This window comes from Arachis ipaensis, chromosome B3 (assembly GCF_059453495.1).
Source record: "Arachis ipaensis isolate K30076 ecotype BB chromosome B3, ASM5945349v1, whole genome shotgun sequence".
Classification (NCBI taxonomy): Eukaryota; Viridiplantae; Streptophyta; class Magnoliopsida; order Fabales; family Fabaceae; genus Arachis; species Arachis ipaensis.
The window spans coordinates 81,295,609-81,309,245 of record NC_142438.1 but is presented as its reverse complement, the minus strand read 5'-3'; the positions used below and the strand labels follow the sequence as shown (position 1 = coordinate 81,309,245).

Genomic DNA, 13,637 nt, shown 5'->3' with positions numbered 1-13,637 from the left:
ATAAGTGAGCTAAAATCAAATAATGGCCTCAATCACTCTCTTGGTATGTATTTCTATTCTATAATCGGACATATAGAATAAAACAAAGTAAAGAACACCAGAATATAAAAGAAGGGCGGAACACACAGGAATAAAAATTATGGTTTGAATGTAACCATACAATTAGGCTCAAAACTCACAAGCTATGTGTTTTCTAGCTCAAAAATCATTTATCAATTATGTATGTCATGCAGGTTTAGTTAAAAATTCCCATTATTCTTAATGTAAAACTTAAGGTGGCTTTAAAGTTCTAGTGTTTCTCCTTGATGAAATGTTGTTAACTAACTAACATGTAATGCTATATGTACAAAGTGTGTGGATTATTTTGATTCTGTTAAAGTCTCTAGTTTACTTCCTTTTTCTTTTCAATCTATTCCGAGTTATCTTATGCTAAAAAGGGTAAACTATACTAATCAATCCACAATTTCTATAACTAGTAAGTTAGAATTGCAACTAAACTAAGTAGCTAAAATGTGAACTAAAAATGCAAAATGCAGAAATAGAGTATAAATACATGAAAATAGCAATGTATAAGTACTGAAAAATAAAAAGAAAAAAAATACAAGAAAATAGTCAAAATAAAGGAAAAAGGGTCTGTAATGGTTCACCAAAATGATACGCCAGAGATGGCGACCTCCCCACACTTAAAATGAAGCATCGTCCCTGATGCTCACTCAACCAGGGTGTGAAGGGGTGTCATCAACGGAAGGACGGGTAGCTGGGGTCTCTGAGGTGGTGATCTGAGGGTCTGACTGCTGTGGAGGAGGTGCTGATTAGATGGGGATCTCGGAGTCTGCAGCCTGGATCTGATGTGGGATCTCCTGCTGGTGTGCTGCCTGCTGGGTGCCTGCCTATGCTGCCTCCTGCTGTGGATGAGTCGCAGCCTCGGGCGCATCCGCCTCCTCCTCAGATGCCTCGAATGGTGTGTCAGGCTCGGAGGGGATATCGCCAGATCATATCATCAGCTTCAGGTGCTCATAGCGTCGCTTGTTACGACGCTCCATCTGGTCAAGCCATCGAAACAGGCGGTGCACTAGATGATAGATGGGCTCTGGGGCAGGTGGAGGTGCAGTGGTGGTGGAAGGTGTAGCTGTGGAGGAAGAGGGGGGTCGGTGGCGGCGGTGTCTGGGGGTGGCGGTGATGGTGGCTGGATGGTGGTGGTTGGATTGGAGGGGAAGAGAGGGAGGAGAGGGTTTCAGGGGGGGCGCGACTGATAGGGTTCGCGTGGTTGGGGGGTTATAAATTTGAATCCACGCGGCCGCGTGGGTCACGCGGTTGCATGGCTCGAGCGAAATGGGGAGTGATGTGATCGCGTGGGTGACGCGATCGCATGGAGGGCAAAAAAGATTGAATGACGCGATCGCCTGGTGCATGCGATTGCGTCGCTGGGATTTGAGGTGTTCGTGCAATCCATGCGACGCGGTCGCGTCACTCACGCGGCCGCGTGGGATTGGCATTGTGCAAGTGACGCGATCGCGTGGGTGATGCCATCGCGTGGGTCATTTGTGCGAAACGCACAATGGCCGCACGTTTCCAGCCTAACTTTCTGGACGTTGGATCTTTACGCCGATCTCCAGGTCATGCGGCCGCATGGATGACGTGGTCGCATGGGTAGCGTTTTTCGCAGTATGACGCGATCGCATGAGTGATGCGGTCGCGTCGCGCACCCCTTTTTTTTATGCAGTATGCAGAATGCAATGATTAATATGAATGCGATGTAAAATTCCAGGTTCAATATTATAAAATATAATGAAACTTGAAAACAAACAAAACAATAAAAATTGAAAAATCAACGATCATACCATGGTGGGTTGTCTCCCACCTAGCACTTTTAGTTAAAGTCCTTAAGTTGGACATTGGAGGGGCTTCCTGTTATGGCGGCTTATGTTTAAATTCATCCAAAAATCTCCACCATTGCTCGGAATGCCAATATCCTCCGGGGTCCCAAACTAGGCATGTAAAGCTCCTGAGCAGCTTCAAACAAATTTTTAGGCTCCCGGAATGACGAATGTCGGAATAGATTCCAGTATCCCAAACTTTGCTTTTAGATCTGCCTCCTTCTTGATCTATACTTTTCCATCCGGGCGGTTTAGAAAGTAAATTCTCACCATGGTGACCAAACATTTTCCGAGATCCATTCAATGGAACATGATACCAATCCGTGCACGTCAAGTTGAAGCGTGGAACCTTATTGAACCTTGTGCACCAGCTCTGAGCACGAGCCATTTCCCTCTTACTCTTAAAGCCGCAAAGAGCTCTAAGCTGGCCATCTGTTTCAAGCAAACCGTATTCAAGTGAAAAAGTAAAGTTAAAGGTTAAGGATTATACCAACTTGAAGCTTGTATTGGGTGGTAATGGCCTTGGGGTAGGTGTTTTCGGTAGTTCTGTAAGTTCTACTCCCTTGTGCTCTTCTGTGAATTCCTCCACTTCTTTGCAAGGTTCTTCAAATGCATCTGTGTCCTGGTTAAAGTCTTCTGTGTTTTCCTCATCGCTCGAGTCATAGATTGGAGGTTGAGAGAAATCTACCTCTGCATCATCTTCGTATTCATTTGGGGAAGATTCTTCGATCTCAGAGAATTCACTTGCGGATGCAAGTTCATTACTAAAAGAACTTGACTTGTGACTATCATCATCAAGGGAATTTGTGTCCTGGGTTATTCCGTCTAGTTCTTCATAAACGACTTGCCTTGGGGATTATGCACTGTCCTCCTTAGCATCAACTGTAACGTCCTTGACGGAGTTCTCCTCAGCTCTGAATTCCCATGGAGGTTCAGCGTCTCCTAGATCTTCAATCAACTCTTCTTCTTGCGTAATGACAGCTTCTTCTACTTGTTCTAGTATGAATTCATTCTCTGTCTTATCCACTGGAGTTTCTAGTATTTCCTTCATGCTACGCTCTTCGTTAGATTGTCCACATGGGGCTGTGGTTGGTCCTTGAATGTTCTAACATCTAGAAGCTAATTGAATTACTGCTTGCTCCAGTTGTCGAATGGTTGTTTGAAGTTTATTTACTGTTTCCTTGAGGCGAACCTCTGATTCTTGGGGTGATGGATTTGGACATGATACATAGGAAAGTGGTGGTGCTTGTGAGTGATTGGATTGGAACTGGGGTAAATAGGGATCATGTGGTAGCAAATGGTGAAGAGAAGCTTGTGAGTGTGGTGGTTCGAGGTTATGTTGAGAGGATGGTCTATAGGCACGGGGTGGGGCTTGTCGGTAGTTACAAGGTTGTACACCATATCTATCAGCTGGGTATGCATTGTAGAATGGTCGTTGTCCATGATATCTTGGAGGCTGTTGTTGCCTAAAGGGTTGATTAGATCCTCTTGGCTCCATCCATCCTTGATTGGTCTGACCTCGACGCATATTTCTGCTGTAACTTCTATTTCCTTCAACAAAGTTAGAACCAAACTCAAAGCGAGAGGGGTGAGAGTTCATAGTAGCAAATAAAGTTAAAAAGGAAAAATAGAAATAAATAAACAAGTAAAAGAAAAATATTTACAATAACCAATAATAAGGCAAACGTTAGCAGTTCCCCGACAATGGCGCCATTTTGACGAGAGTATTTTTGCTAGTAAAGAATTTCAATAAAACAGTCGCGTTGTAGATATAGTTTCTAAACCAACAAAAATGCCTTCGTACAAACGTTTTGGTTGTCACAAGTAATAAACCCCTTAAAAATTGATAACCGAAGTATTCAAACCTCGGGTCGTCTTCTCAAGGAACTGCAGGGAAGTATGTTCTTATTGTTGGCTATACAGGTTGTAAATCGGGGTTGAGAGTGATGAATAGTATGACAAATAATTTAAACGGCAATTAAAATAAATAAATACTGTAAAGCAAACTTTTGGCAATTGGAAGTCCAGACGTAGTTATCCTTATCAATAATAATGAAAGTTGAATCTTAATTCCACTTAGTTGACCTTTACTAAAGCGAAGGAAAGTCAAGGGACTAATTAGTTTGATCCTCGAATCCTATTTATTTCCTAATAAAAGGTTGGGATTATTGAAGTTCAATTCAATTAGCAAAGATAACAGTTATCAATTATATTGAGCTAAGATAACTCATGTGTTACTAAATTCTTAACCAAGACCAAAAGGGGAAAAAGTAAAATTGCTGGAATAAAAATGTCTTCAGATTGAAAGCAATGGTGGCATAATTAAAAGAAAGCAATAATAAACAGAAATACCTCAAATAACATTTATTCAAACAATCTGGAACATAGAAGAATTCATAATTTAAATTGCAAAAGTGAATAATCAACTAAAGTAATGGAATGAATAAAAGTGAAATGGAAGCTTAAAGTAAAGGAACATTAAACCTGGGATAGAGAGTCACTCCTAAAACTAAGAGAAGTCCTAAATCCTAAGAGAGAGAGGAGAGAACCTCTCTCAAAACTAAATCTAAATCATCGGAAGTAACTAAATTGGCGAGCTCCCTTTGAATGGATGCATTCCCTCACTTCATAACCTCTGGTCTATGCCTTCTAGAATTGGATTTGGGCCAAAAAGGGCTTCAGAAATCGCTGGGAGCGTTTTCTGCAATTTCTGGTGTGTGGCCTCTGTCACGCGTCCGCGTGGGTCACGCGGTCGCGTCATTCGGAGCTTTTCTTGTCACGCGGTCGCGTCAATCATGCGGCCACGTCATATGTGTTTTGCTTAAGGCGCGCGGTCGCGTCAGTCATGCGGCCGCGTCGCTGTTGATTCGCACTTGGCATGCGTCCGCGTCGCCCATGCGATCGCGTGGATGCCAATTTCTCCAAAAACTCCGTTTTGTGCTTTCCTTCCATTTTTTGTATGTTTCCTTTCCATCATTTGAGTCATTCCTGCCTTAAAAGATCTGAAACTACTCAACACACTAATCACGCCATCGAATGATAATAAGGGTAATTAAAATAATTAATTTTAAGCATAGGAAACATGTTTTTCACATACATCACATAATAAGGAAGGAGAAGTAAAACCGTGCAATTAATATGAATAAGTGGGTGAAGGATTGGATAAATCACTCAAATTAAGCACAAAATATATCATAAAATATGGGTTTATCAAAGACCTGAGATTCCAGCTTCCTCCAACCCACGCTGCATGTGTACTGTATGTTTCTAGGTTCTTGTTCTCTGCTGGTCTACTAACTCTTGGCATTGCTCAAATGTCTTGATCTGTGGTTCCAATGCTGGCATGCTGTAGACCAAGTAATCCATCTTTGATTGGGTGTCTACATCATACTCCATTCTATCATAGTGCCTATGCTCTCCAATGGTATGATATATGTTCTTCCACTGATATAAATTCTGAGTGTATTCCCCATACTTGGCCTGTCGTAGGGACAATCTGTCATATGACACTTGAAATTTTGTTGACTGTTCCCTTTGCCCCTCAAGAACTCTAGCTTGAAATTCCCTTTGTTGTTCCAGCATCTGGAGTTGGAAGTTGTCTTGCTTGTCCATCATTTGCTGCTGCCAATATTGTTGTTGCTCATGATCCCTCAAATACTACTCTTCTTGTTGCAAGTATAGCTCTTGTTGCCTTAAATACTGCTCCTATGCTCTCATGTTTTGTTGAGATATTTCTTCAATAGCTCTTTGTAATTGGCTCATGTCTATAGCACTAGGAGCTTGCTCTTCCTCCACTTGTGGTCTTCTTCTTCTTCTTCCTTGGGATCTTCCTTCCTCTTGGTTGTCATCATCAGTGGCACCTTCCATTAGTTGCCTAGTGATCCCCTTGCTTCCTTTTAATTTCTCTGTATCTTCATCTTCAAAGAGCACCCCAGCCTTGTTACACAGCCTCAGAATAGTGCTTGGGTGACCAAGCCTACTAGATTTGTTTGTACTCTTAGCCATCTCCTGAATGTTGTTTCTATGAGCTGTGAGAGGTTGATTTCTCCTCCCTTTAAGATGCAATATGTCAAGATGGCTTGCTTGACTGTGACTTCTGAGTTGTTTCCAGTAGGGAGTATAGACCTCCTCACTACCTCATACCACCCCTTGGCCTCAGGTATGAGATCTATTCTATTCAAGTGGCTTGGAACTCCCTTTGAGTCCCTCTCCCAGTCTCTGTCTTCAAAGCATAACCCATGTAATATCTCGTCAGGATCATTCTCACCCTGCAATCTTTCCTCAAAGCTAAGCTCTCCATAGGTTATTACTCTCAATTGTAGGGCCCTCATGACTGATGGTGGACTAAAATCTACCTCAACACCCCTGACATAGCCCTTATAAGGAGGGCTGTCTTGGCTTGGCTTCACAACATTGGCATAGAATTCTCTTATCATGATTGCACTGATATTTGTTAAAGGTTCACACAAGACTTCCCACCTCCTTTCCGTGGTAATTCTTCACATGACAGGATACTCTCCACCTCTCAGTCTAAAGCCCATTTCTGGAATGACATGCTTTGACTCCATTAGCCTATGATACCTTGATTCATGGAATTGAGACTTGAATCTCTTTGTATCATAGGTTGTTGGTTTGATCACCATTGGCTCCTTTCCTTTCCTTCTTCTAGAGCTTGAAGAAGCCATGAATTAAAAAAGAACGGAGAAGAAGGGATAAACTTTGGTTGAGGGATGGTTTTGTTATGGAAGGGAATGGAAAATGACGTTACTGTTGGGTAGGGAAGGCTATTGGAACGTGTTTAGGATGAGGGTGTGGATGAAACAAAAGCAAATAGGTGAGGAAGTCTTGTATGAGGAGAGAAGGGATATGTGAGCTATGAAGTGCTGCTGTCAATTTATAGCCAAGACATGAATCATGAAAACATAACCACAAGTGGGGAGGGTTCGGTTAAACAACAATAAAGGGTGTAGATTGAGTGAAGCATTGTAGGGAGCTTATAGTATGGACGGCTTGCATGCATAGTTAAAGGTTGACAAGGATTGCTCCTCCATTGGATACATGTGGTTCGGCCTCCAAGGGTTCAAAGCATGCAGATTTTGTTTCCCAAGGCAGCACGCTTCTCTAAGCACATGTGACCCTCTTTTCACCTTGTCATGGCCGTGCGTGCTCCATTTTGTCCTCTTCTCAATCTTCTTTGTCCTACAAAATTAAGTCAAAACAATGGTAAGCATTGGAATAAATTTTGGTACGGTGGTGTGGTGATGAGTAACTGATGAGCGGATAATTTATACGCTTTTTGACATTGTTTTTAGTATGTTTTTAGTAGGATCTAGTTACTTTTAGGGATGTTTTCATTAGTTTTTATGTTAAATTCACATTTCTGGACTTTACTATGAGTTTGTGTGTTTTTCTGTGATTTCAGGTATTTTCTGGCTGAAATTTAGGGACTTGAGCAAAAATCAGATTCAGAGGTTGAAGAAGGACTGCTGATGCTGTTGGATTCTGACCTCCTTGCACTCAAAGTGGATTTTCTGGAGCTACAGAACTCGAAATGGCGCGTTTCTAATTTCGTTGGAAAGTAGACATCCAGGGCTTTCCAGCAATATATAATAGTCTATACTTTGGCCAAGAATATACGACGTAAACTGGTGTCCAACGCCAGCTTTCTACCCAAATCTGGCGTCCAGCGCCAGAAAAGGAGCCAAAACCAGAGTTGAACGCCCAAACTGGCACAAAAGCTGGCGTTCAACCCCAAGAAGGACCTCTACACGTGCAACATTCAGGCTCAGCCCAAACACACACCAAGTGGGCCCCGAAAGTGGATTTATGCATCAATTACTTACTCATGTAAACCCTAGTGACTAGTTTATTATAAATAGGACCTTTTACTATTGTATTAGGCATCTTTGGTCTCAGTTTTAATCCATTGTTCATCTTAGGAGACTATTGATCACGTTTTAGGGGGCTGGCCATCTCGGCCATGCCTGAACCTTCACTTATGTATTTTCATACGGTAGAGTTTCTACACTCCATATATTAAGGTGTGGAGCTCTGCTGTCCCTCAAAGATTAATGCAAAGTACTACTGTTTTCTATTCAATTCATCTTATTTCACTTCTAAGATATCCATTCGCACCCAAGAACGTGATGAAGGTGATGATTATGTGTGACGCTCATCACCATTCTCCCCTATGAACACGTGCCTGACAAACACTTCCGTTCTACATGAAATAAGCTAGAATGAATATCTCTTAGATCTCCTAACCAGAATCTTCGTAGCGTAAGCTAGAATGATGGCGGCATTCAAGAGAATCCGGAAAGTCTAAACCTTGTCTGTGGTATTCCGAGTAGGATTGAATGATTGAATGACTGTGACGAGCTCCTAACTCGCGATTGTAGGGCGTTAGTGACAGACGCAAAAGGATAGTAAATCCTATTCCAGCATGATCGAGAACCGACAGATGAATAGCCGTGCCGTGACAGGGTGCGTGAGCATATTATTCACTGAGAGGATAAGATGAAGCCATTGGCAAGGGTGATGCCTCCAGACGATTAGTCGTGCCGTGACAGGGCATTGGATCATTTTCCCGAGAGATGACCGAAAGTAGCCATTGACAGTGGTGATGTATCACATAAAGCCAGCCATGGAAAGGAGCAAGACTGATTGGATGAAGATAGCAGGAAAGCAGAGGTTCAGAGGAACGAAAAGCATCTCCATTCGCTTATCTGAAATTCCTACCAATGATTTACATAAGTACCTCTTTCCCTATTCTATTATTTATTATTCGAAAACTCCATAATTATTTTATATCCGCCTGACTGAGATTTACAAGGTGACCATAGCTTGCTTCATACCAACAATCTCCGTGGGATTCGACCCTTACTCACGTAAGGTATTACTTCGACGACCCAGTGCACTTGCTGGTTAGTTGTATCGAAGTTGTGAACCATGGTATTAGCACCATGTTCTTGGCGCCATTGCCAGGGAAAGAAAGAGCCATGAATTTTACATAGTTAAAGTGTAATCACGATTACGCGTACCAAGTTGCTCACGTTGCCAGGGATTGTTTGAGCCTGGACATCACAATTTCGTGCACCAAGTTTTTGGCGCCGTTGCCGGGGATTGTTTGAGTTTGGACAACTGACGGTTCATCTTGTTGCTCAGATTAGGTAATTTTCTCTTTTGTTTTATTTTCAAAATTTTTTCAAAAATATTTCAAAACTTTTCTCATCTGTTTTCGAAAAAAATTAAAAATGTTTTCAAAAATAAATTATTTTATGGCTTCAGAATTTTTAAGAATGAATTCTAGTGTTTTCATGAAGCATGTTGAAGCCTGGCTGGCTGTAAAGCCATGTCTCAATTCTTATACTCAAGAGAAGAGCTTCTTTATCTTTCTTAGCCAATTGGCTGTTGAATGTGAGGAATTTCAGGTGTGTCATGTCTGAGTTACATATTAAAGCTTGGCTGGCTATTGAGCCAAACCTGACCCTTTGATTGGAGCTTTAGAGCATAAGATTCCTGGAATTCATATTAAAAATTTTGGAATCCTTATTTTCTTTTTCAAAAGAATTTTTCAAAAAATATAAAATAAAAATCCAAAAAAATTATGAAAATCATAAAAATCAAAAATATTTTTTCTGAGTCTTGAGTCATATCATAAGTTTGGTGTCACTTGCATATGCATCTTGCATTTTTCGAAAATTTCATGCATTCATAGTGTTCTTCATGATCTTCAAGTTGTTCTTGGTAAGTCTTCTTGTTTGATCTTGATGATTTTTTGTTTTGTGTCTTTTCATGTTTATCATATGCACTCTTGAATTCTTAGTGCCTAAGCATTAAAGAATTCTAAGTTTGGTGTCTTACATGTTTTCTTTGCATTAAAAATTTTTCAAAATTGTGTCTATGATGTTCATCTTGACATTCAAAGTGTTCTTGGTGTTCATCTTGACATTCATAGCATTCTTGCATGCATCACATGTTTTGATCTAAAAATTTCATGCATTGCACCTTTTTAGTGTTTTTCTCTCTTGCATCATAAAAATTCAAAAATCAAAAAAATATCTTTCCCTTTGTCTCTCATCAAATTCGAAAATTTGGGTTGACTTTTTCAAAAATTTTTAAAATCAAGTTGTTTCTTATGAGTCAAATCAAATTTTCAATTTGAAAATCTTATCTTTTTCAAAATCTTTTTCAAAAATCAAATCTTTTTCAAAATTCTTAGTTATTTTCAAAAATTCTAAAAAATATTTTTCAAAAATCTTCTTCTTATTTTTAGACCAAATTTTCGAAAATAACATAATGAATTAATGTTTTGATTCAAAAATTTGAAGTTTGTTACTTGCTTGTTAAGAAAGATTCAAACTTTAAGTTCTAGAATCATATCTTGTGATTTCTTATGAATCAAGTCATTAATTGAGATTTTAAAAATCAAATCTTTTTCAAAACTAATTTCTAAAATATCTTCTTATCTTATCTTTTTCAAAAATTTGATTTCAAAATATCTTTTCTAACCTCCTAACTTCTTATCTTTTCAAAATTTGTTTCAACTAACTAACTAACTTTTTGTTTGTTTCTTAACTTTTTCGAAACTACCTAACTAACTCTCTCTCTCTAATTTTCGAAAATATCTTCCCTTTTTTTCAAAAATTTCTTTTTAATTAACTAATTATTCTTATTTTTTATTTTTGATTTTAAAAATTTTCGAAAATTACTAACATTTTTCAAAAACCATTTTCGAAAATCACTAACTCTTTTTCAAAAAAAAAATATTTTCGAAAATTCTCCCTCTCCCATCTCATTCTATTTATTCATTCATATCCTAACATCTCATCTCACATATCTAGCCTCCTCACAGTTGTGTTTCTTCCATTATATTACATTCTTTGTCTCCCCCTCTTCTTCTACTCACACAGGGATCCCTATACTGTGGTATAAAGGATCTCTATTATTATTATTATTATTTTTCTGTGCCTTCTTCTTTGTCATATGAGCAGGAGCAAGGATAAGAACATTCTTGTGGAAACAGATCCAGAACTTGAAAGGACTTTGAAAAAAAAATTAAGAGAAGCTAAAATATAACAATCCAGAGATAACCTTTCAGAAATTTTCGAACAGGAAGAGGAGATGGCTGCCGAAAATAATAATAATGTAAGGAAGATGCTTGGTGACTTTACTGCACCTAATTCTAACTTACATGGAAGAAGCATCTCCATCCCTGCCATTGGAGCAAACCACTTTGAGCTGAAACCTCAATTAGTTTCTCTGATGCAGCTGAACTGCAAGTTTCATGGACTTCCATCTGAAGATCCTTTTCAGTTCTTAACTGAATTCTTGCAGATATGTGATACTGTTAAGACTAATGGAGTAGATCCTGAAGTCTACAGGCTCATGCTTTTCCCTTTTGCTGTAAGAGACAGAGCTAGATTATGGTTGGATTCTCAACCCAAAGACAGCCTGAACTCTTGGGATAAGCTGGTCACGGCTTTCTTAGCCAAGTACTTTCCTCCTCAAAAGCTGAGCAAGCTTAGAGCTGATGTTCAAACCTTCAAACAGAAAGAAGGTGAATCCCTCTATGAAGCTTGGGAAAGATACAAACAGTTGACCAAAAAGTGTCCTTCTGACATGCTTTCAGAATGGACCATCCTGGATATATTCTATGATGGTTTATCTGAGTTATCAAAGATATCACTAGACACTTCTGCAGGTGGATCCATTCACCTAAAGAAAACGCCTGCAGAAGCTCAAGAACTCATTGACATGGTTGATAATAACCAGTTCATGTACACTTCTGAAAGGAATCCTGTGAACAATGGGACGCCTATAAAGAAGGGAGTTCTTGAAGTTGATACTCTGAATGCCATATTGGCTCAGAATAAAATATTGACTCAGCAAGTCAATATGATCTCTCAGAGTCTGCATGGAATGCATGCTGCATCCAACAGTACTCAAGAGGCTTCTTATGCAGAAGAAGCTTATGATCCTGAAAACCCTGCAATAGCAGAGGTAAATTACTTAGGTGAACCTTATGGAAACACCTATAACTCATCATGGAGAAATCATCCAAATTTCTCATGGAAGGATCAAAAGCCTCAACAAGGCTTTAATAATGGTGGAAGAAACAGGTTTAACAATAATAAACCTTTTCCATCATCCACTCAGCAACAGACAGAGAATTCTGAACAAAATACTTCTAATTTAGCAAACTTAGTCTCTGATCTATCTAAGGCCACTGTGAGTTTCATGAATGAAACAAGGTCTTCCATTAGGAATTTGGAAGCACAAGTGGGCCAGCTGAGTAAAAGGATCACTGAAATCCCTCCCAGTACTCTCCCAAGCAATACAGAAGATAATCCAAAAGGAGAGTGCAAGGCCATTGACATAAGCAAAATGGCCGAACCCAATGAGGGAGGAGAGGACGTGAATCCCAGTGAGGAAGACCTCTTCGGACGTCCAGTGATCAATAAGGAGCTTCCCTCTGAGGAACCAAAGGACTCTGAGGCTCATCTAGAGACCATAGAGATTCCATTGAACCTCCTTATGCCCTTCATGAGCTCTGATGAGTATTCCTCTTCTGAAGAGAATGAGGATGTTACTGAAGAGCAAACTGCCAAGTTTCTTGGTGCAATCATGAAGCTGAATGCCAAATTATTTGGCATTGATACTTGGGAAGTTGAACCTCCCTTGTTCATCAATGAACTAAGTGATCTGGATCAACTGACATTGCCTCAGAAGAGATAGGATCTTGGAAAGTTCATAATACCCTGTACCATAGGCACCATGATCTTTAAGGCTCTGTGTGACCTTGGTTCAGGAATAAACTTCATGCCCCTCTCTGTAATAGAGAAACTGGGAATCTATGGGGTGCAAGCTGCTAAAATCTCATTAGAGATGGCAGACAGTTCAAGAAAATAGGCTTATGGACAAGTAGAGGACGTGTTAGTGAAGGTTGAAGGCCTTTACATCCCTGCTGATTTCATAGTCCTGGATACTGGAAAGGAAGAGGATGAATCCATCATCCTAGGAAGACTTTTCCTGGCCACAGCAAGAGCTATGATTGATGTTGACAGAGGTGAAATAGTCCTTCAATGGAATGAGGACTCCCTGGTGTTTAAAACTCAAGGATCTCCCTCTGCAACCATGGAGAGGAAGCAGAAAAAGCTTCTCTCAAAGCAGAGTCAAACAAAGCCCCCACAGTCAAACTCTAAGATTGGTGTTGAACTCCCATATCCAAACTCTAAGTTTGGTGTTGGAGAGTCTCAACAAAGCTCTGCACATCTGTGAGGCTCCATGAGAGCCCACTGTCAAGCTACTGACATTAAAGAAGCGCTTGTTGGGAGGCAACCCAATTTTTATCTAACTATATTTTTCTTAGTTATATGTCTTTATAGGTTCATGATCATGTGGAGTCACAAAATAAATATAAAAATTGAAAACGGAATCAAAAACAGTAGAAGAAAAATCACACCCTGGAGGAAGCATCTGCCTGGCGTTCAACGCCAGAACAGAGCATGGTTCTGGCGCTGAACGCCCAAAATGGGCAACATCCTGGCGCTGAACGCCCAGAACAAGCATGGTTCTGGCGTTCAACGCCAGAAATGGCAACAAATGGGCGTTGAACGCCCAAAATGGGCACCAACCTGGCACTGAACGCCCAGAGTTGAGTGCAAGGGCATTTTGCATGCCTAAATTGGTGCAGGGATGTAAATGCCTTGACACCTCAAGATCTGTGGACCCCACAGGATCATCTCAGGATCTGTGGAC

General features: G+C 40.3%; 1 non-coding gene across 1 annotated transcript; it reads right to left on the bottom strand.

The window, feature by feature from the left end:
• Positions 1 to 11,396: 11,396 nt before the first annotated feature.
• On the bottom strand, positions 11,397 to 11,504 carry LOC148571317 (small nucleolar RNA R71). The gene has a single exon (XR_015907872.1). It is a non-coding gene; the product is annotated as a small nucleolar RNA R71 (small nucleolar RNA).
• Between the last annotated feature and the right edge of the window lie 2,133 nt (positions 11,505 to 13,637).